This window comes from Anser cygnoides, chromosome 1, assembly GCF_040182565.1.
Source record: "Anser cygnoides isolate HZ-2024a breed goose chromosome 1, Taihu_goose_T2T_genome, whole genome shotgun sequence".
Lineage (NCBI taxonomy): Eukaryota > Metazoa > Chordata > Aves > Anseriformes > Anatidae > Anser > Anser cygnoides.
The window spans coordinates 207304231-207329320 of record NC_089873.1 but is presented as its reverse complement, the minus strand read 5'-3'; the positions used below and the strand labels follow the sequence as shown (position 1 = coordinate 207329320).

The following is a 25090-nucleotide window of genomic DNA, read 5'->3' as shown; positions in this document are numbered from 1 at the left end:
GTTTCTTTCCTCTGTCATACTGTCCCATCCTATCAAAGGCCTCATCATCCCCGTTAGGAAGAACTAAGAATAGTTATCTCTGAAGTGTTACATGTTTTGTTTCGTAATGGACCAGATGGCATTCAGTGACAGATCTATTCAAACAATACATTCCCAGAGGAGGACACTTCTGTTCCTCTGACAGTACCTGAATAATATATACTATCTATAGCTTCATTAAAATAGATACTAGATCTAGGAGGAGTAGTATTAGCATACTATATCTGGTCCATGTAAACTTGTTTGCTTCTATTCATTCTATTCATATTCTTTTTTTTTTCTTTTTTTTTTTTTTTTGTGTGTGCATGTATAAAAGTGGAAGAGGATAAACAGATTTTTGTGCATTTCACCAGCAGCAGCACCAATAAACTCACTTATATCTTCTGTTAAACAGGATCAAATAACCTGGATGTCTAATAATACCATTAGGCTTAATTTGATGATTTATCTTTTACTTATATTGGGTAATAAATCCAAATCCTCACATGTGTTTATTATATTTTGCGACATTCAAGTGGGGCCGATATGACAAAGACTGTGTTCCCTTGCCTAGCCTAGCCTAGCCTTGCCTCTAACAAAAATCAGTGCCTTCATTCACAGCTGTGGTCAGGATTCAGGGTCTGTAGAAGCCTGGCAGTAAAACATACTGAGGCCTGAATACATTTTTTTTCTATTTGAGGCTGAATGCATTCTAATCACTCAAAAGCCTCTAAATGAAGTCAGATTTCTTTTAATTTTTATTTTTTATTTTGGGAATCATGTTATTTTAGTTCCATAGTTCTGATTCTGTTCCATATTCAGCACCAATTTACTTCTTAAGGAATGACTAACTTAAGCTCTGACTTTAGGGGAATAATCAGCCATAGTTTGTATGATTCTGCTGTGTACTATTTCAGGTGGGCAGGCAGAGACTATGCTCTAACCCCAGAGGTTACATCCATTTTACCGAGATGACTTTCTAATCGCTCTTTGAAAGCAGCACCTTATAAATCTCTGATGTTTCACTAGCTCACCCTTCTTGCAAGAATGTGTTTGTTTTTTTAAATTACTATTATTAATATTTTATTTTTAGCAAAAAAGAAGCAGTTCCAATTGTTATCCTACAATTAAAAGCACATTTTGTTCTATTCTTGTACTTCCAGAACGTCTCATTCCAGGTCCTGCTAAATATGAGCTTGCAGAATTGGCTTTCTTTCTCTTTCATCATAATAACAGTTTGCCACTCGAACTCCTGGCTACAAATATAACCTTTACAGTTAATATTACTTGAAAGAAATAAGCTGGTATATTTTAAAAAGGATGGATTTTAGTCTGTGATTAGTCTTAGAAATTTAAGTCCAATAAGTTGACAGTACACTGGTGTAAAGATTTTATAATGAACATAAAAATCAAGCAGAGTGATTTTTGATACATCTACACTCAAAACCCCATTTCCAGTTTCACACATTGCATGTAAATTATCAGATATCACAATCCTGCTAAGAGCTGATAATTCAGTAGCCACGGATTTACTTCAAGAAGGAATGATTGCTTACACACTCATACAGAAATATAGAAACATTATCTGTAGTGCAGGCATAGAATTTGGAGTATAGAGTAAGAGTGAAAAATTCTCAGCATCTGTTAACAACTGTTGGGATGCTTGGGTTAGATCTTGGATATAATTTGTCAAATTGCATCAATCAAGTCAAGTTACACTTCAAGATTTAATAGAATGTGACCAACACAATTAAGCACAATAACATAACAGAACAGCAAAAATGCAGTCTTGAAAACAGTGGGTAACAACACTACAGTGTTGTTTTAAACACAGGAAATGCTCCTGAATTTTGGGGAGCATTTTTAGAATACAACATGCTCCTGGCCAAAGGTTTTTGAGCATCATCACAGAAATTTCAAAGGGCAAGGTCAGGGTTTTTCTGGCTACTGCACTACTGAGGATTTAATTTGCAATTAAATAATGAAAAAGAAACTAATTGTCTGCAACTCTGTGTAACAAATTTGTTCTACCTTCATATTAATATAGATTAATATAGAGTGTATACTGCTCACATTTAAATGTAGTTATATGCACTTAACTTTAGATTGTAGATTTTAGATGAAGAGTGATGAAAAACTTCCTGAACAAAACTTCTACAAAAAAATCCATTGCTTTATTTTGCAGACAAAACGTTAATGAACTTGTGATTGGACACATAAATATAATAATGATAAGCATGTCAACACCACTTGGAGAAGATGATCCCAAACAAGAGCAGACAGAAAAACACAGATCTCATTAATTCTGCTGTAAAAACATTAAATCTATAAGATTTGCTTGAAAACAGATAAACATTCTGTGTTTCCAGGGGAGAAATAATCTGTCAAGATCTTGTCAAACATTAGATAACTCTATATATTCCTTTTGTTCCGTAGTGCTGAATTATTGTTATATGTATGTATAATTATGTGTAATCTTCCTAAATATTTTTTCTCAATGCACTGCAAGCCATAGATATGATGATTTATACAGAAGACTGAGCAGGCTGTTAGACCGACTTCATGCTGTACACATTGGTGGTAATCCCTCCACACGCGGTAGAAGAGGTTGGTAAATCCATTTGTTTCCAAGTACTGGACTCCCATCAATCCTGTGCTTATCTTAGATTTTATCATTTGATTTGATTCATTGTTGCTTAGAGCAAGGATTCGTAAAAGCACTTACAAGAGATAGATAGATCCATTCTCAGTGGGTTTTGTTGATATTTATGCAATTCTCTCCTTTAAAATGATGCAACCTTAAGCTTATGACTCCATGCCTCCAGAAAGAACTGTATAATTTCATCTCAATACAAGAACATTACCTATTCAAATCCAAGATGCACAAGAAAAGACATCTCTGTGGAAAACAATGCAACCTAGAGATCAATCCTTAAAAAATCCTTAAATTACTTTTTTTCTTGGGGGGATGGGAGACGGAGGGCAGAGGGGAATCAAAAGCCTGTAAATCTCCTGTCTTATTTTCCCTGAGCTAAGGGTTACATAGCTGATTTTCAAATTTTATGCCAAGTATAGAGTGTTCAAAATCCAGATTTAGATCCTGAGGCCTTAAAACTCCTGCAGGGTGAATTTCTTTACAAAAAGAATTGTTTTCTGTAGAAAGGCAATCTCTTCCCGCAGGCTGCTAAAATTTAAATCTGTGATGGCATCTCTGACAACAAACCAAAAAAGCCCACAGGTGCTGTTATAACTAAATAAGCTGCTGTAACAACAAAGTCTTTATAGCATTAAAAATGCAACAAACTAACCTGAGTTTCTAAATTAAATATAAATAAATAAGTAGAGAAAGAGAATTTCAGTCACCACTTGTCAAGCTAGAAGAGTCTGCAAGACTATGAAATTGTCCAAAATTTGAAGTTATCTATTTCTTACCTTAATTACAGTTTTTCACCAATGTCTCAGAAGCAGAGAACAAACCATTTCTTTGAGCCAAGAAATATATCCATCCTAAAAAATAAATAAATAAAAAATAAATGAAAAATGTCCCATAATTTCAGAGAATGTGCTTCTCTTCTATCACACTGGAATTAGAAAATAATACCGAAGATGTATTCACTGCCAGAAAAAGAAAGGAGTCTAATTACATGTTCTATGAGGAGACCATAGCCATGTGAATCATTTAGTGAATGCTATGCTGAGAAGACAATGCAACAGGAGTGAAGGTCCTTTGTGTCACTGATTCAAACAGTTTTTAGCAAATAACCTTTTTATATCTTTGTTTTACACATCAGATATTCTTACCTGTAATTCACATAATTTAGTATATATATATTCTTTAAATATACTACATTAAGCTATAATATACATGATAATATTTGAACTATGGTAAGGTCTGCGAGTCCACGTTCCTTAGCCAAAACATTGAATTAGTGTCATATATGATGAAAGGAAAGAAAAACACAACAACAAGAACAACAACAACAAAAAAAAAACTGGCCCTTGTATACATAACTGTACATAATTATATTTAAACTGTACATAACTATATTTAAAAGTATATCTTAAAATATGACTGTTCACTATTGCTATTCATCACATTTCCCACCAGGACAACAAAGATACTCCATCCACTCAAGAATGGGAAACTTAGCATACATACACACACACATGTATATGCACAAATATATTTATAACTATATATACATATATTTAAGATGGCAATAAGGAGTGGAACTGTAAATCCTAAACCCTTCTGATATCACTGCATCTTCACATACTGTTAAACTATCATAGAAGATGATCTTGATACAGAAACTGAAGATCTGATACACCATTTTCCTGGATACTTTTGGAAATTTATATGAGTGCAAAAGAGGGTGGAACACAGATAATTCTCTGGCTTCTTTTTCTACTGAATAAATGTTGTAGATGCATGTCAATGAGCAATCAACTGTTGAATTTAGGCCCACTGAGACTGAGTACCCTAAACTCACCTGTCTGCAGACTTAGTTTTTAACTGCTCTTTCCATATTCTAGCTAACTGCATTAAATACATGTGGTGGTTCTACCCAGCTGGGTAGACGAAGTCCACCATGACCACTTTCTTACTCCCTGTCCTCAAAGAAAAAGGGGAAGAAAATGTGATGAAAAAAGCTTAAGGGTTGAGATAAAGACAGGGAGATCACTCACTTCTGGAGCAGAATATTTATGATTTTCCTTGAAATTTGCACAGTAGAACCTGGTCTTTTAGTTTTGACTATCTGTGGAGTCAAAATCATTAAAAACTCTTAGCTTCCAGAAATGATATGTGGTTATCTGATCACCAAATACTGCTGTCATATGAGGCTGAAATGGGAGATTTTGATACTGCTGACTCTGAACCTAAATCTGACTTGGGATTTGGCCTTAGACCTAACTCTCCTGGTGTTTTATCTTCAATAATTGTCTAAAAGCAACTTAAACTGTTCACACCAAATAAAATCACAAGTAAAGGAGATTTCTGCAAGTAGCTGGCTCCTGCTTCTTGTCCCTGTTTCCCAGCTGCTGTGCATTAGGCAGCAGGCTTTTGTAACTGGGCAGTGACAGTTAAATAAATGACAAACTGCCAGGAAAAATCAGCAGCTGCAATTTACAGTGGCAGTGTTTGTCACTGAAGTTTTGGGGACTGTCCTTCACACTTAAAGGGGCAAGCCTACATGTTGCCTTTGCCTTCCATAAAATGGTAATGAAGGTAAAAAAGATTAACAAGAGAAAATGTGTTTGGAAGAAACGTTTTCTTCAACAGAAAAAATGCAAATATTTTGTTTTCTTCTTTAATTTATGAATTTATTGGATCAAAATTTTACTTGCTTAAAGATTTTAAGCTGAGTTCTTCGTATTTAGACTGCATGTATGAATCATGTCTGTCTCAAGTGATTACTTCTTCAAATTAGTAGTCTCGAGACCTGGGTTGGCTGAATAGACTCAAAAAAATCCCCAAACCAAAACAACCAAACAACAAACCAAAAATAAACAATAATAATAAAAAAGCAAACAACCAAAGAAACAACAACCTTGATACAGCCATATGCTAAGATACTACTAATATATTGTACGTGCATATACATCCCCTCATACAAACCCTCTTTCCTGAGGGCTCCAATTTCTTTCTACCAGCGTTTACATGGTTACTGGCTTGAATTCTTTTTTCATTACTGAAAAGATGCAATGAAACATTTAGCATTCTGTGTAAGCAAGAAAACCATCTCAATAAAAAGTATTATTTATCTTGCCCTAACACAAATCCTAGACAAGTCACACACTTATGAATGTGTTGGAGTTATAATGATTTAATGAGTTACAGCTTATCAGTTGAGTTGTTTTGAATTAATGTTTGCATGAATTTGAGCTCTCCTCTACTTGCAGGTTAATGAAAAACTTCAAATTTAGAAGAAGGTAATTTAGCTAAAATATCTTCACTTTGTATTCAGTATGACTACAGCTGAACATGCTTGTAGTTATGGGGCTTAGCTAAGAGAAAGGTGATACTTATTAAACCAATGTGACTGAAGTCTGTACCTAAAAGAAACACTCAGATGTTTCTTCATCGCAGATTTCAGTGATTTTACTCTACCTTTCCCTAATATGAATGACAGAATCAAATCAAAATGAGTTATGAATCTAGTGGGTATTCTTTCTTTAATTCCTACTCTTACATTTTCCCCTCTGCTCCTGTGACAGTGCTTTTCTCTTTTGACTTGCTTGTAAAATTTGACCTTGGTTCTTTCTCACACTGCAGGCACTACATGGCTGTGTACCAGTTTAATGTTAACGAGTGAACAGTTCTAAAGTCTAGTTAATAAAATGGACACTTGCAAATTATAAGCACTTGGGGGAGAATGCTGTTCTTTTACTCAGATAAAATTTAATTTCTTGACCTGGGTTTGAAGTTAGACAAGATGAAAAATAAAGTGAGAGAATTTTTTTCTGTCAGAACAGCTGAGAAAAAAAATAAAAATATATATATATGTATGTATAAATCTAGTAACTTCAAAAACTGCTGCTTAAACTTCTTGTGACTGTAGCTGCAGTCATAGAGTCCTCCCTGGAACACAAGATAGTCCTTTCTGAAAATTCACATTCATGTGGTATAGGAGTTATAGGAGGGATAAAACATTATTTATACATATAAAGGCAAGTATGTGAGAACAATCCCATCTTCATACAAAAACAACAACAAAATGCCCATATTCAGTGCTGAATTTAAGCACTCAGAAAAGCGTCAAACACCTATACCCGGCTTCTGATCTCATTCTATCCCCCTTGATTTTTCTTTGTCACCTTCCTAAGGTAGCCCTTTCCTTGGTGAGGCTTCTTGGCATGTGCTGAGAAGTAACCACCAGGGAAATCACAGTGAACTTCAGTCATCCCCTCCCTTTCCCCAGGTAGACTTCTTGTAGGATATAAACAAGTTGCTTTGCTACTATGTCTTTAGTACAAAAAGAAACAACATGAATTGTTCTAATTTATATTGAGTTTTACAGGTGAGAGATGACAGGGTGCTCACTTAAGACAGACTGAAGTACATGATGAACCCTTTAACATATATACTTGTAAGAAAAAGGAAGAAGCAAATCTGTCATGTTTCATGCTGTAGACATGGAGTTTTCATTTAATGATCACTTTTCATGACTCCTAGATCTCTCTGATTCCAGTCTTCCACGATTGATTTACAAAAAAATGGTACCTGCCAGGAGGTCCTGGGGCAAAACAGAAGCTCCAACTCTGCTCAGCAACCAAGTAGTGCATACCCCAGGTTGCTCACCACATCTGCAACCTTGGGTGGTGATCCTTCCCAACTGGATTTGATGTCTTCATACAGCTAAGCTACAGTATGGGCTGGAGATCTGGCCCAGGGCCTGCTCCTGCAGGGGTTCTCCATGGGCCACAGCCTCCTCCAGACCACATCCACCTGCTCCACCGGGGGCTCCTTCATGGGCTGCAGAGTGGAGATCTGCTCCATGTGGGACCCATGGGCTGCAAGGGGACAGCCTGCTCCACCAGGGGCCTCTCCACAGGCTGCAGGGGAACTGCTGCTGCATGCCTGGAGCACCTCCTGCCCTCCTTCTGCACTTACCTTGGGGGCTGCAAGGCTGCTTCTCTCTCAGTTCTCACCCCTCTCTCTCAGCTGCTGTAGCACAAAAGTTGCTTTTCCCATTTCTTAACTCTGCTCTCCCAGAGGTCCAGCCAATATCACTTGTGGCTCTGGCCAGCAGCAAGTCCCTTTTGGAGCTGAACTGTCTGGAGCTGGCTCTAATCCGACATGGGGCAGCTGCTGGACTCTGTTCACAGAGGCGACCCTGGAGCTCCCCTGCTACCAAAATCTTGCAATGTATGTCCAATACACTGGATAACTTACAGGAGACAGGAAAATAGGAAGGACAATAGGAGAAAAAAAAATCTTCTCATTATCTGGCTTACAGTATGGTATGTCACCATTGCTCTGCGCTCTGAAATCATTAATTAACAAAAATACCAACAAATTTGCCTGAGACTACATGGCAAATTGCCTCAAATGACATCTCAAATTCTTTCCCTGTAAGCTTCAGCTATGTAGGAAACTTCATCCAACCAGCTGCAAGAGGAGTCTGGAAGATATTGTGCCCCTTCCGTGCCATTTTAGCATCATGAAATTGGATAAAGGGCTAATACCAGCCCCAGGCAACCACAGTGCTGGAAAGAAGTACATTTTCTTGGTCCGCTTTAATTTATTTATTTATTTGTCCCAATTCTCTTTGTGAAGTTGAATGGAGCTTACATCTCTATGTTGTAACTTCACCTTTCTAAGGTATATGTTGAAGTTAGAGCCTATCTATTTTGTTATCTCTGTTGTGATGTTTGCAGGTTCATACCTATAAAATACAATTAAAATAGATCACTCTACACTATCCAAGTGCTTTTGCCCATAATGAGGATTAAAAATATCATAACTCATTTTCTGATTGTTGTGCAAACTAAAACAATCTCTTTATTGAACTTTTGCAATTTATTTTTCTTCATATACCGATCAACATTTACTATTGCATTGTAGTTCTCCATGATATTATACTCTTCCTGATCCATTGTAGTCACAATCATTAGTGGATAAATACCATTACAGATGCTTCTATAAGCAAGTGAAGCTTCTATAAGTGGTGAAGCTGAAAATGTAGGTCATTTTTTTTTTCACTGTAAAGTGAATCAAATTTCTTTCCGATGATATTAGAAAGTGTGATAGGGAAAAAAACAAAACAGCAACAACAAAAAAACCCTCTACTTCATACTGGTAAACTTTGATAGTCTCCTAAACCTTGATCAGCATTAATAACCAATAGCGTGAAATCACAGACTTCTGTATGCAAGAACTACTAATAAAAGTTCATCTGGTTAATGCTTCATTACTGGTTGGGTCTTACCAACTCTAGGAATCACATGCTGCTCTCAATTACTGCTGTGTGCTGTGTACTCCGGCTGCTCTCATCTCTATGCAAGTGTGACCAGCCAGGAATGTGAGGACAGAATTTAGACCAACGAGTCAATCTCATGGCAGAATTACATAAGTAAATGAATATCACTGAAGACACGGATTAAAAGAATCCTAATTAAGGTATTTTAAATCCCCTGCTTTCCTGTGCAGCTTCAGAAGCCTCTGTCTTCTATACTCTTAGTCTAAATATCTTAGCAAAAATAATATTCCTGTGAGGCCACTGTGTTTCCAGACAGGAAATCACTACCTCAAGTTTACAATGCTTTATGAAGCACATTAGAATAGGTTTTTGGATTTCACTAATTTCACTTTTATCTTGCCAAACAGACTGGCAAATTGTGCTCTGCCTCACACTTGCAGACTTTTAATCCCATCAACCTCATAGGAACAAAAAGACACATTTGAAACCTTTGCTATTATTCAAAAGACTGGTTATGCAATTTGAATTACTAATAGATCTGATTCTGTCTAGTTTTTAGGATAATCTTCTGGTCAGGTAAGATATTTTTTTCCTATTTCTACCCCCACTGATGGGGTGTGAGGTGTTGGGCAAGTAATACATCACTGTACCTCAGTTTCTTTCTTGTTAAAATGGGTATAAGGTAATCTCTGGTATCTTCTATGCCGTTCTTTGAGGTCTTCCAATGAAAGATGCTAAAATAAGCACTATGTATTATTCATATATTAATTCTCTCTGGCATATTGGTTTCAGGAAACTTCATTTAATACCATTGGGAAATCAACATCAAAGAAATGGAGTTTTACACAGTGAATACACTCAGCAGTGGAACAAGCCAGACATAACACAGCTTTGAAAAGAAAATAGAAACTGAGCAACATAGGTGCTCTGTAATCTCATTAAGACAAAAAACAAACAAACAAACAACAAAAAAAAACATTATTTCTAGGCCCTCTTTCTTTTTCTAGAGTTTCTACAGAGGCAGCCATATGAAATATGTTGGTTGGACAACCAAACACTGACTACTCCAAAATCCCTTATCACTTCTGAGATTGTGGTACAGATTACCAGCTCAAGACTTTTAAAATAACTCTTCCTATTGTCTTTGTCATGTCTTACTCTTCCTTATGTCTTAGTCTTCCACCAAGACATTTCCTTAGGACTATTTATTTAACCACAGTCAACTACAAATTGAATATATGCATATATATGACAACATTTTTTTTCCTTTTTCTTATTTCCCTACATCACTTTGAAAGACTGTTTTCACATATATATATGTATATATAAAATGAAATACAATCCAGCAATTTACTTTGAACTCTGGGGGTAAAAGAAGAATTTCACTCAACAGCAGCAAGGTGTTCCTAAAAAACTTTATAGCATAATTTTCTATAATGAACCTTGAAGCTTAAACTCTCAATTTGGTAAACAAAGGCAGTATATGTGCGCTGAGGGAAGACAATTCATAGTAATTTTGTCAGCAAAATTGTTACAGTAAAGGCCTAAGCAACACTTCATCTACCTGTCACTTGTCTTGAAAGGGCAGATTACTTTTTCCTCAATCTTGACACATCCAATTAAGGTAGACTTACAAGCCAGGCAGGTGTAAAGTGCAAGCCAGCACTTGTTCACATTAGCAATTATCAATGGAAAAAATACATAAGTGCTGAGGCTTGGCACAACAGTTGCCCTGGCAACCGTTAGCACTCAGAGTCTCAGCAGAGACTAACATGACAGTTTGACATTTTTTTCCCATAAAAAAGATGATTGCATTCTCTCTTTCTCTCTCTGTTTTTCCTTTCTCCTCTTTTTGTGCTGTTTTTCCAAAGCTCTCGGCAGTGACCCTGCCTTGTTTAACTCTAGCCGCTCACCTACTGTGGTGCAGGGTGCCAAACTGAGCTACCCTGTTTTGCAAGCCATTAGTGCATCCTCTATGGAAACTGTGTTTACTGTTTACCTGGCCAAACGTGAAGAGGAGGAGGGAAAGGTGGAGAAGCTGCATTAGTGTTACTGACTTCAGGCAACCTGAAACCTGGTTGTCAAGACAAGTTCATTCATTGTTATCTTTTTCACGTGGATATTTTGCAGTTGTGTAGGGCACGCAATTCATCTATGGAAACTTGCCTCGAGATACCTCTTGCTTCTTCTTGGCCCTATTCTCTCTTTATTCACCAACTTCTCAAAAAAGGTAACAAACTGAACCAGGAGAGGATATGTATGTCACATGCAGAGGAAAAATTCAATCTCAGTTCTACTAAGGAATTCAGTCCGAGCAAACTCTGCAGAAAGTATGGCTTCAAAACATATCCAGTCAGCCCACCCCTGAGGACAGAAGACCTTGAAGGTTTCTCAGCATCTCTTTGTACTGTGCAGTGCTTGTGGACTCAGTTGTTTGAACTCGTTGACTGAGTTAGCTGCCAGTTCTGGTATTTCTATTTTGCATTTTTATGCCAAATAGATTTAAGGAGTGATAAGTCTACACCAACATTTTGTTGATTAGTGACAGTCTACCAGGTTTTCCTTTTCCTGTTGCTCAGGAGCCATTTCCTTTTAGTATTAATATCTCTTTTCTATGTAGTCATTACTTTAGTCTTACTTTCTCTTTAATTTCATTCGTATGTTTCAATTTTAAAAAGTTAATTTAAAATCCTAAAGTTCTATATCCCATTTAGTTTTGAGTGCTTTACTTCCTTCCCTCTTTCTCCTTTAATGTATGTCATTCCTGTCCTTCAGCTCACCATTCTCACTCACTGTCAGCCATCTCCAAAAGGATAAGAGGAGAGGGTGGCGAGGGGAAAGATGTAATCTTTTCTGAGTGGAAGAAGAAAACATTTGGGAAGCTAGGTGTACAAGGAAACGTTTCATGGTGAAACTGAACTGATATTCTGGTCCTTACTCTTAAATCACAGATAAACTGAAACATATTCTGAAAGATATGAAGAAAATTAAACACATCCCAGTGTTTACAAGAAAATTCTGTATTTGCTTATTATTGCATATGCTGCACCCTCAGACCTCACATATTTCAAAAGAGTAGTCTTTGGCTGTGGAATAACATTGACCTGAAAATTCAAGATGCAGAGCCAAATCTTACTGCCTATATTCGTGTGATCTGTTACCATGAGCAAACAGAATCCATGCGGCAACTTTAATTCTGTCAGCAGGATGAAGGGATAATAAATAAAAGTAATAAACATTTTACAACATTAAACAAACTTTCACAGCTAGTCAATCTGACAATTTTGGCTAGCATTAAATTTACTGGAATGTTTCTAATCATGAACAAGAAACAAAGTCATACTTCCTCTGGTACAGTTGCATTGATTAGATGAGTGAACCAATAAACATTATTACTACTTTCAGATTCTGGGACTAACAGAAACTTATTCTTTTCCCTGTTATTCCATGGGCTGCATTGCAATCTCTTCCACAACAACATAATTTAATTTAAAAATCATGATGCTATAAGTACTTGAGAAGCAGTTACAGCCATTCAGTCAGAGAAAGGTCATGTTAACATAAATATTGAAAAGAATGATAATTAGGCAAGGAAAACAGCAAAACACATTAAACAGAAATGAGGCAATTTTTAAATGTTAACATCTCAATTCAGAAATGTTTACACTACATTTAATGGTCCCATTTTCAATGAGCATTCCAATAAAAAAAATTACTGAGAAAATTATGGAAGAGAATTACAACAAAAATGACAGTGTATACATTTTACCATCCTGAGAGAAAATGAATTGTCTGAACCTTGTTAAACACAACAGAATTCAAATAGCTCAAGCATGACTTATTGCAGAATGTAGCAAAGTACTCTCTAACTAAGAGGAATGTGCTTAATCTTTTGGTGATGGTTCAGCATTTGAAATTCTGAATGTTTTAAGTAGTTGCAAAATATTTAATTTTGTCTATAAATTATCCACCTCTTATCAATGCACATTGATAAAGATAAGAATGTCACTGTGATGTTAGTGATTTCATAGCCTGAAACACACCGTGGCTTTTTTCATACTATTGCTTCCTACGCAATCCAGACTCGATACCAAGAAACACACATTTAATGAGACACTTAAAAATCTCAAACAAAGTAGGCTTATTGCTGTTTCAAGGTGATTTCCAATTTATATCATGTGCTTTCCAAGTTCAGTTTTAGCAATGGCTTTAACATAATAAAAACACTACAGAAATCCTTAACAATTTCATCAAAACATTCCTGGAATTTACATATGTTCAGCTGATTTCCTCCCCTTCTCACTTAGAGCTCTTGCCATTGAATATGTTCATTTTAAAAATACTTTCAAAGTAAAAAGCTAAAACTCCTCCCCAGGACAATATGAATCATTTTCCATTTAAGTTTTTGTAAAATACCTAGATACCACAGTCCAAGTTAGAGTGCCACAATAATGCAGCAGTATCATGATAATCACAGTTGTATAGTTCAACTAAACACGGCCAAAAAAAAATGTGAATGGGTAGAAGAAAGCTGCAGTGCAATAAAAATGGGCTTATGACTTTGTTGTTGTTGTTGTTGTTGTATTTGCCAGAATATAAACCCACACAGTTTAACCTGCACATTTATCAGGCCAAAGGAATGCTTCTGGTTTTGTTTATTTTCACAGGGAGTCAAAGAGAAGGAAGAATTGGTAACACAGTAGTCAGATATTAGGAAGAACTGATCAAGACATTGTGAGATGGGACAATTTTAACTAAGAATTCTTTCTTTAATTACAACTGCCTACACTCTTCTTTAAAATGCAAATGAATCTGCTTAAGTGAATTTACTGTCTGAGTGAATTTAAGTGAAAGGGCTGTCATGTGAGACCATCCTTATTTTCAGAGACCTGGGAACATGAAAGGAGGATAGCAGAAGAGAATTCTGAGAGATTAGAACTTTAAGTGTGTATAAGGTATCTTGACAAAAATGTTTTACTGTGGCTTTCATTCCCAGGACCAGGCTGTCTTGCCCCCATACAGCACATATGCAACAAGATATTGCCAGGGTGGGCATCACAACAAAAGCATGAGAAAGTTGTTTGCCATTGTTTTAAGCAGCATTGTCATGACTGAAGCAAGGAAAATAATGGATATCTGAAAGTCCAGCTTTCGACACTGTTTCCCACAGCATTTTCCTCAAGAAACTGGCTGCTCTTGGCTTGGACTGGTGTACACTTTGTTGGGTTAGAAACTGCCTGGGTAGCTGAGCCCAAAGAGTCGTGGTGAATGGAGTCAAATCCAGTTGGAGGCCGGTCACTAGTGGAGTCCCCCAGGGCTCAGTACTGGAGCCAGTCCTCTTTAATATCTTTATTGATGATCTGGATGAGGGGACTGAGTGCACCCTCAGTAAGTTTGCAGACGATACCAATTTAGGTGCGTGTCAATCTGCTCGAGGGCAGGAAGGCTCTGCAGGAGGATCTCGATAGGCTGGACCGATGGGCTGAGGTCAACTGTATGAAGTTCAACAAGGCCAAGTGCCGGGTCCTGCGCCTGGGGCACAAAAACCCCAAGCAGTGCTACAGGCTGGGAGATGAGTGGTTAGAAAGCTGCCTGGCAGAGAAGGACCTGGGAGTACTGGTTGACAGTCGGCTGAATATGAGCCAGCAGTGTGCTCAGGTGGCCAAGAAGGCCAACAGCATCCTGGCTTGCATAAGAAACAGTGTGGCCAGCAGGTCTAGGGAAGTGATTGTCCTCCTGTACTCGACTCTGGTGAGGCCGCACCTTGAGTTCTGTGTTCAGTTTTGGGCCCCTCGCTACAAGAAGGACATGGAGGTGCTCGAGCATATCCAGAGAAGGGGAACGAGGCTGGTGAGGGGTTTGGAGAACAAGTCTTACGAGGAGCAGCTGAGGGAGCTGGGATTGTTCAGCCTGGAGAAGAGGAGGCTCAGGGGTGACCTTATCACACTCCACAGGTACCTTAAAGGAGGCTGTAGCAAGGTGGGGGTTGGTCTATTCTCCCACGTGCCTGGTGACAGTATGAGGGGGAATGGGCTAAAGTTACGCCAGGGGAGGTTTAAGTTGGATATTAGGAAGAACTTCTTTACTGAAAGGGTTGTTAGGCATTGCAATAGGCTGCCCAGGGAAGTGGTTCAGTCACCATCTGAGGACAAAGAGAATAGTTGCATTCCTTTTCTCTTTGAAGGTTTCTTCTGCATGTTTGGAAATGATTATCCTTTCTTCCTTCAGTCTTCTCATTTCTAGACTAAACAGTCTTAGCTCTTCCAGGGATTACACTGATTTCATAATATCTGCTTGCCATTTTTGGAATTTGAACAGACTCAACAGATGTATAATGATACTAGGTCAACCCAACAGAGTCTTTAAAATACAAATACGCCTTACACACTAGTATTTGTTGATTCTTGCAGAGGAAATTCCTGTTGACTAACACTGGTAAAAATAGAAAAGAACAAACTGTATGAGCTGATATCAGTAATGATGGCCAGTGGTTTACCATACCTAATTAGTGAGTCAGAAGTATTTGTATTACTTATCAGAGGTCAGCCCTTTGGGTGTTATCATTCCTTAGCTCAAAAATTTTTAATGACCAGTATACATGTGATATTCAAACAAGGAACTATTCTAGAGTTTAGTTTTGTGTGTTCAACTATTTCTGGTATAAGAAGCATCATATAAAACTATTGATGAGAAGATTTTGTCAATGGCATATAGCTCCCTCGTGAGTTCTGGGGCTTTAGTGATGATATGGACCCTTAAAACCTTAGCATTTATGCTTATGTTAATATCAAGGTTTGATGACTTTGCCAGCCATTTTATATGGAGAAAGAGATTGACTATGCATGCAACATCTTAAATCTGTGAAAACAAATCAACTGAGTCAGCTGTTGATGACTGCAAAAATGGCCTGGAAAACATTCACTGTTACCTTTTCAAGCAGGAGCTTGAAATTAGGAGAATTATAGCAGAACTGTCATTGAAGAGAGATCAACTGCCTGGAATTTGCAACGCAAACTTATTCTTATCCTTTATGCAGGAGAAAGATAAGTAAAAATAAATAAATAAATAAAATTAACAGACGTAAGAGTTCTTTCCCAGCTGCAGATTCATCTTATTTATTGTTTATATATATATATATATTTAAAAGCCTAAATGATTTGTTAGCTGTGCATCAAGCAAACCCATATAAATGCAAGTTTTATTGCAGCTGTTATGGCTTTTAATATTATTTATTATTATTCTCTTAACACCTAGAAACTAATACAGAGTTTTAGAGCCTCATCATGTATCTCTGTACAAGCAAGACAAGAGCTGTTGCTGCCCCAGAGGGCTCACAGCACAGGATTTTGAAAGGACAAACTGGGTGGCTAGACAGGTGGAAGGAAGGACAAGAAGTCAAGAAGGACAGGTGGGGTGGGAAGGTGATGCAGAAGTCAATATGTTTACTCGAAGAAGCAAGAGTTGCGGTAGAGATGTGTTTGCAGAATGCCATACAGGGAGAGCTCTTTCTCTTCCTTTGCTTCTTTGTGCTTTGTGTCACACCTGCCTGTTGCTTTGTGGATTCAGATAAAGCCCCATCCTGTGACTAGCTCTTCCTGGGCTCATCATGATATCTGCACAGAACCAGAGATGGAAGGAGGGCAAATTACTTCAAATAGAGGCAAGCTCTGGGTTTACCTAGCACCACGAGGGAGACTTTTGCACAGACAGAGGAAAACATTGATACAAATATCTTAGATTAAAATTACGACTATCCTTCTTGTGCTGTGAGCATCTATTCTGTAAATGAAAAAATATAACATCAACAAAGGATCAGAAAACTTCCATAGCCTTAAAAGATCAAAGGGAAAATAATAATAATAATAACAGGAGAAAAGAAAAAAGAAAAGAAAAGAAAAGAAAAGAAAAGAAAAGAAAAGAAAAGAAAAGAAAAGAAAAGAAAAGAAAAGAAAAGAAAAGAAAAGAAAAGAAAAGAAAAGAAAAGAAAAGAAAAGAAAAGAAAAGAAAAGAAAAGAAAAGAAAAGAAAAGAAAAGAAAAGAAAAGAAAAGAAAAGAAAAGAAAAAAGAAAAGAAAAGAAAAGAAAAGAAAAGAAAAGAAAAAAAGAAAAGAAAAGAGAAAAGAAAAGAAAAGAAAAGAAAAGAAAAGAAAAGAAAAGAAAAAAAGAAAAAGAAAAGAAAAGAAAAGAAAAGAAAAGAAAAGAAAAGAAAAGAAAAGAAAAGAAAAGAAAAGAAAAGAAAAGAAAAGAAAAGAAAAAAGAAAAGAAAAGAAAAAGAAAAGAAAAGAAAAGAAAAGAAAAGAAAAGAAAAGAAAAAAAGAAAAGAAAAGAAAAGAAAAGAAAAGAAAAGAAAAGAAAAGAAAAGAAAAAAAGTCTAGCTGGTTAAAAAATGCAGCCTGGAAAAGTAAGCATCGTTGCTGAAACACCTTGCAGAAAATGCCTGTTATGTGCTCCATTTTTTTTCACACTGTAGATCTAGCCTGGATATCTCCTTCCAATTGATTGTGACAGAAGAGGAGATGATTTATTAGCTATTCTTGTCCTGTCTGAGTCTTTGTAGGTCAAAGCTAACATCCTGGTTTCCAATGACTTTCAGAGAAATGTGCATTCCCTGTTTTATAGTTTCTTATCTAAAACCTAGCTCTATGGCAGATCGGTTTGATGGTGGTCAATGTTTTATTTTAAAGGATTCTGTATACACCTATGCACATCCTGAAATCATCTACTATCTAAATAAGCCATCCCAGGGTCTGAGATCAGCTGAAGAAGTTTCAGAAACAGTTAATGGACAGAGAACCATAATGAGTGCAGTTAGGTTGTGTTCTCAATGGATGGGCTCCTAGCTATGAAATTTAATCCATTTCCTCACCCTTATTGCCTCTCCCTAGAACCCAGAGAGGGTTCTGATTCAATAGAATAGCAAAACATTTACTGAAGTGCTGTTTAATTACATCCAATGTATGCTAACTTTTAGGATCCATTATTAAGGTCATTTGTTCAATGAGAGAGAAGACAACCTAAAACAACAGACCAATGGGATCTAACTGGGGACCAAATAAACTTTAAAAACATAGTCTGTAATCCTGAAGGCCAGTAAAAACACCTGGCTCAATGGCACAAAATATGGATAGAATCAATACTTTTTGTTGTTGTGGTTTTGTTTTGTTTATTTGCACTAATACAAGCTGGGTGGAGAATGGACAGAGAGCAGCCCTGAGGAGAAGGACCTGGGGGTCTTGGCGGATGAGAAATTCAATATGAGCCAGCAATATGCGCTCACAGCCCAGAAAGCCAAGCATGCCCTGGGCTGCATCAAAAGCAGCATGGCCGGCCGGATAAGGGAGGGGATTTTCCCCCTCTGCTCTGCTCTTGTGAGACCCCACCTGCAGCGCTGCATTCAGCTCTGGGTCCCCCAGCAAAAGAAGGACGAGGACCTATGATACTGGATCCAGAGAAGGGCCACAAAGATGATCAAGAGGCTGGAGCACCTCTTCTATGAAGACAGGCTGAAGGACTTGAAGTTGTTCAGCCCAGGGAACAGAAGGCCCTGAGGAGACCTTACAGCAGACTTCCAGTACCTAAAGGGGCCCTACAGGAAAGCTGGGGAGGGACTCTTTATCAGGAAGTGTAGTGGTAGGACAAGGAGTAACGGCTTTAAGCTAAAAGAGGGTAGATTTAGATTGGATACCACTGGGAAAAAAAAGTTTTTTTTTTTTATTTTTTATTTTTTTTTTTTACTCTCAGGGTGGTGAGGCGCTGGCACAGGTTTTCCAGAGAAGTTGTGGATGTCCCATCCCTGGAAGTGTTTAAGACCAAGTTGGCAGACCCAAGGCCCTGGGCAGCCTCATTTAGTGGGTGGCAGTGGGGTTGGAATTAGATGATCTTTAAAGTCCCTTCCAACCCAAACAATTCTATGATTCTACGATTGTCATAGGAAATATTTGACCAACATAAAATAGTGTGCTGCAATGAAGTTATTGGGATGTTCTGTCCTAAAAATGTTGCTACCTCTAGGTGGAAAAAGTACACAGGTTGCCAAGACTTACATCTTGTTATCACATAGTTGTTTATAATTTTGAAATATGTACATTTTCAGGTTTGTACAGATGAGTTAGATAAAACTGTACAGAATCACAGAATCTCAGAATCACAAATTGGTTGAGATTGGCAGGGACCTCTCGAGGCCATATGGTCCTACACCCTGCTCAAACAGGGCCACCCAGAGCAAACTGCCCTGGACCATGTCCAAGTCTCTCCAAGTGGGGAGACTCCACAACCTCTCTGGGCAAGCCATGCCAGAAATGTCACCCACACAGTAAAGAAGTGCTTCCTGATGTTTACAGCATATTACTGTTTGATTTTAAGTCAAATGAACCCATGTTATTCTGAAAACCATGGGTGAAATTCAACCACAGATGTAGATAACCAAATCTAGTTGTCCACATGCAGCATTTATATGCAGACAAGATACTTAGATCTTATCTACTCTGGAGGTTAAGGAAATACACACTGAGGAGATGGTATTCATCTCTTTCTAAAACAGAGTCCAAACTGTGCTAGCAGGGTCACACCCTAGATACTTCAATGCTCAATTTTGTTGCTGCAACTTAGGCACCCAGTGCCATTCGTTATGCTTGGGGCTGTCCCACCTGGCCACAAGCAACCACTCCAGAAAAGTGCAGATCTCCCATACACCTTGTGAAAGGTAGATAGTTTCAACATCAGAAAACACGTTTATAGCTGCACTTAGGCACCTGAACTATGTCTTCTTGATTGTACTGACTCTCTCTCCATTGACTGAAATGATCATTCAAATACCTAGCTTACAGGTAGATACATGTCTATTGTATAGACACCTAATAGAAACCTGAAAGTAGTTGGCTGAATCTGAATACCTCTTTAAGAGACAAGCAGAAACTGCTTTAATCATTGGAAAAGAGCCTCCACTTGAGTGAAATAGGATAGCCATTTTGCCAGCTGAACTCTTGAACAATAGTTGAAACTAAGTGATAACACAGAAATTAAAAATATGTCACTGCAATGCAAAAGGCAGACAGACTTTGGTGCTATCTATCAATGACATTGTCACAGCACAGTAGTTAACTCTTTAATCTTAATGTCCTGTGGTACTTAAAATTAAGCCAGAGCCCAAACCACTATGACCAGTCCAGAGACAAAAAATTATCCAAAGCCAAATGAAACTAATAATATTGACCAGTGGAACACTAATTATTGGTTGCTGCCTAGAGAAATAGTTACTTGGGCTGAGTTTCCTGTGTCCCTGAAAATAACTGACTTTGCAGCAGAAGGTGGCAAGAAAGCTGCATGGGATGAAGAATAGATTCAACTCGCTGAACTCTCAAAGACATTGATAAATGAGTAAAGATTAGGGTAATGAAGACTACCTTGGCACATTAGCCAGGTGGTATCACAAATTAATATGAAAATCAATGCAAATATCAGAATAGAATATGTTTTAACCTGTAATGTTATTTGGCTTCTGCTGTCTCTAATATGAGACAGAGACATGCAATATTTCTTTATTCTCATCATCTTGGCCTTTTTTTTTCTTTTTTTTTTTTTTTTCCTGCAATCTGTTCTCATTACTGTAAAATCTCAGCAACAATTTTGAATTTACACTGTACTTAAACTACTCTGTGCAGCTAATCATCTGGAACTGCTGTCATTTTTACTGCTTTTTTAAAATTATTATTATTGCCTTAATTCTGGGTCATCTGCCATTTTTGAAGCATCTGAGGGAGACTGGAATGGAAGGAATATTGCATCATCTAATACCAGTCTCACAGCCATATTTTGGGACCTATGTTATCTTGTAACTGTAATGAGGGTGTTCCATTATCTACTCTCTTTAGTCCTCCGTATCTTTAGTAAGCCATACAGATATTTGCCAAAGGGTTTTCCTATTTTTTTTTCTTCTTTCCTTAGAATTACATTTTAATTCATTTGGGATGCAGTACTTTGTTAGTTTTTAATTGTTCTAATTATCTTGTCAACTGATCTTGGGCAATTGGAGATCTTTTAAACATCTTTATTTCCCTCTAGAAAAATCTGCTGCTCTCTCAGATGTGTTACCAAAACTTCTCCCTCCTTTGTGTGTGCTGATAAATAGTGTAGGACCTCAATGACATCAAGCTGAATTTTATTTGTGTCCTTCAGAAGTCAGTAGGGCAGAATAGGATTTTTTAGTGTGTGACTGATAGAGATATCATCTCATAGAGTTGCCATTCTTCTAGTTTCCATCTGGAAATATACATAGTATTCTAGTGTATACTTATACTTATTCACTTGATTAAGTTATTTGTTTTGGCAAATAGTTAATGAGGCACACAAATACATAGATCTAAGTTCTCTCCTATGTCATAACTATTTCCTTGGAAATCAGTCACACAGATATCCCAGAAGCTGGCACTCAAGTCCATACATTTTTTGACTATCCCATGAGACCCCCAAAACACAAAACGCCCGAAAGTATACACACTCTAGGGATTCTAAATTTTCTCTTTCAGCTGATTAGTGGCGCAAACTTAAAGCACACTGTTATAAATCTCCATCAGTCATGTACTTTCTGGAATTACATTTCTGGGAAGGGTTTCAACAAAAGGGCAACAATCCTGCGTATAGAAAGAAAAGCACACACAAAAAAAAAAAGGGGGGGGGGGGGGGGGGGACATACAAAATTGCATTTCCCAACTTTGTTCTCAAAAAAAAAAAAAGTTCATATTCTCTGTTTTATTTTAGTTTTGGCAAGTGTCGGACTTGACCCTGATATACTTGTTCTCCTGTGTTAGAGGGGCATGCAACCTCCACAATCTCCTGGTGTGAGAAGGAACCACAACAGGCCTTTCTTTAAAGAAATGATGAAATGTCATATAGGGAGATCAAGGTAGGGCTGTGATAAACCATGTGCCACACCTACTTGAGACAGACAAACACATTCTTCTGTGATTGTTGTTTCCCACTTAGCGTGACATTCCCACTCTGAGAGGTTTCAAGTCTAACAATTTTCATACTGTACTTTCAAGGCAGGCTTGGTGCTGTGAATGACACAGCTCACATACCTTGCTCTCTTGGGGATTTAATCTCGTGGTTGGAATATTTTTCAACAAAATCTTCATGCTGCTGCCATGTAAGCTTGCCTTACTGTCCCCCAGGGAACCCTCATGGAAGAGAGGTTTGCCTAATGCCTTGACAGTGGGAAAATCTTCATTTCATGTTCATGACTTATTAGACATCAGAAAATTCACTCTGAGATCAGTGAGGTGCATGCTTTCTGCTGTCTGCTGGAGTGTGGGTTGAGGCTGATGGTCTTCCTGTGATTTGGGTATCTATGAAGCCCTCGCTGTGTGAATCCTCTGGTGTCTAATAAGGGTTACAGCATATGTCTAAGGACACGAGTGGTAAGGTTCATTGTCTATTGTCTTAGTTCAACTGATACTATTAGGAAAAAGAAAAGAAGTCTAGCTTTCAAATGCATGTACACTCTTTAGGTTGGATACAGAGCAACTAACTTCAAAATAGATACAAGTAAAGATAACTAATTAATTAATGATTTAAGACAATGATTATAATCTATTAAATACTTTGAAGGAAAATTGAGTCCTGTCTGTGAAAACCAACGGGAAGAGGAAGGAAAAGGATGATACTGACTACCAATAGAAGTCAATATAATCAGGTATCCTATGGTAAAAATTAAGTGGATGACTTTTTTTTTTTTTTTTATTTCCTCCAGCAGGGGAAGCAGAGCGGGACCAGTAACATAAAGAGACATCAGGTTTAAAAACAAAAAGAAAAGGAAATACTTATTAATGCAACATACAGTTACACTTTGAAACTCATTATTATGGCAGGGCAAAAAGCAGAACTGAGTCAAGACAGACCAGAGTAGTTCATGCAGCTCTCAGACATCAGAGTTTTGGTGCTAACTATCTCAGCAAATTGCTAGATGCTGATGGCTAGCAGATGGGATTATAATAATCCTCTGCACATGCCCCTTTCTCCTATTCATCTTTAGATGACTGTTACTACCTACTGCTAGAGACAGGATCTTGGCCTGGTGAGCCCTGTGGTCTGACACATGGTGATGGCTCTCATGTTCTTCACTTCAGTTAAAAAAAAAAAAAGCATGAACATTTCCAAAGCATTCTTCACTCATGTGAAATGTTATAAATTGATGTGCACTCTGATCCTAGCTGTGCCATGCACCAGTACTGGCATGCTCTTTCACAGCTGGGGACAACTTGAATACCTAGAAAAGTCAATTGGTGTAGTCACTCATTTTGCTTTCGTCGTCTTCAGTTCTAATGCTTACTTCCATCGGTTCAATTAAATGTGCATTTAATAGACATATCTCTGGATAGCCCAAGAAGACACATGATTCCCTCAAAGAGAAAGTCTCTGTAGGTGGTCTTCCATATTGCAAAATGCAATTAGCTGAACATCTCTGCTGTGTGAAATCAACATATCCCCAACCGTAGAGGCATGTCGGCAGCTTAGAAAAGGAGAAATTGTGTCTCTTCCCAAGGGGTAGAGAAAGTGAAAAAGCAATCGAACGATGAGGATGCAATGCCAGTAAGGAAAAGAAAAATAATTTGGAGTTCCCTGACTTCAAAAGATAAAGACTTTGCTGTTAGTAAAGAAAAAAAAAAATGATTTTGTATCAAACCATGCACATAGCTGCAATGAGGTAGCCTGGCACCCAACCTTTTTGCCTCCCTTTTGTCCTCCCACACATCCAGGTCACTCCTATGCTGGCAGCAGCCACAGGCAGTCAGATTGAAGCTTATCTCAGTATCGTGGGCACTCATTTTGGTCCACGTTGATGTAGCTCTTAATATCATGTGCTCTCCTCCTTGAACTCTTTCTACTAGCTAGGCAAGTGCTCTTCCTAAAATAAGTTTTGAAGTATATTTAGCTACCAGCTACAAGCAATTTCCTTTTTTATACTTTATTGAATCCACAGTCTTACTCCAATTTCTAATTATTCAAAACATTGAATATTTGTGTCTATTGAACAGTAATAATTATATTTTCCAGGTTTTGGTATATTATTTATTTATAATTATCACAGGAATTATGGTTAGCTGAACTTGGCCAGCCTAAGAGATATTTGCCAATGCCAAAAGGTTAATAAATAATTAAATGAATAAAATCTTAGTTAGACAAATTTGTTTTAACTTCTTTTCATTAGAATTTTTCAATGTGGAAATTTTAAGCAATATTTTTCAAGGTACTTTTGGTAATGCAGCAGTGAATAATAAAAATTTATTTCCCTTTTTAAATGTAATTAATAAACAAAGAGAAGATACTGTTTTCCTAATAAATCAATAGATTCACAGAACATTTTCTTCCCAGCAGCTATAAAAGAAACGTGATTTAATGCAATGCTAATTCTTAGAAAATACTAAACAACAACAACAACAAAAAACAACAAGAACAACAACATACCTTATTTTAGTCATTTTTACTAATGCTATATGTACAACAGAGAACTTAGTTCTGGGAGCAACTGCTGGACTATTTATTGGAAACCAAGAGGCACTATAGTAATGCAGAAAGCTACATTACTACAAAATCTTTGCTTTTAGAATATTTTAAGAAATATCTGAGAGTGTGAAACATGCTTGGGAACTGGGTAATCTGTTGGATTTAATGGCAAATTCAGAACAGGCAGTCATATGTTCTCTGTGGTTCATTTGATGGAAACAGAAGTTGAGGCAAGGATAAATGGTCAAGCAATATATTTTTTTGGAGAAGTGGAGGCTCTTCAGAGCATGTCAGGTGAGGTGTACAGCAGGAGTGGTGCAGCAGTACCGGAAGCACCAGCATGAGGACAGTTTGGGAAGAAAGGAGATAACAGAAACAAATTTTAGAAATTCAGTGAACAGACTTTGATGCTGAAGTACAGCAAAAAGAGGATTTGAAATGAAAGAAAACTTGTTTGCTTGGAAAACCTGCTGCCATAGTGCTGAGAGGTGTTAAAGGGCATGAGGGAGAGAATACAATCTCTCCAGTCAAAATTGGAATCTCAGAGCAATAACAGGAGGCAATCATGTTCAGTAAACAATTAGGAGACAGGACTAAAGATAGGCTAAAAATGTTTACAGGCCATATCATCTGGAAAACAGGAATACA

At 37.5% G+C, this 25090-nt stretch overlaps 1 protein-coding gene across 6 annotated transcripts in view; it reads right to left on the bottom strand.

Moving 5' to 3' along the window:
- TENM4 (teneurin transmembrane protein 4) overlaps positions 1 to 25090 on the bottom strand; it is a 1678763-nt gene that overhangs the window by 934592 nt on the left and 719081 nt on the right. For all 6 annotated transcript variants that reach the window (XM_066989940.1, XM_066989945.1, XM_066989941.1 and 3 more), the window contains exon 5: positions 3451 to 3525. The gene's annotated coding sequence lies outside the window, so the exon portion shown is untranslated. The remainder of the gene's footprint in view (positions 1 to 3450; positions 3526 to 25090) is intronic.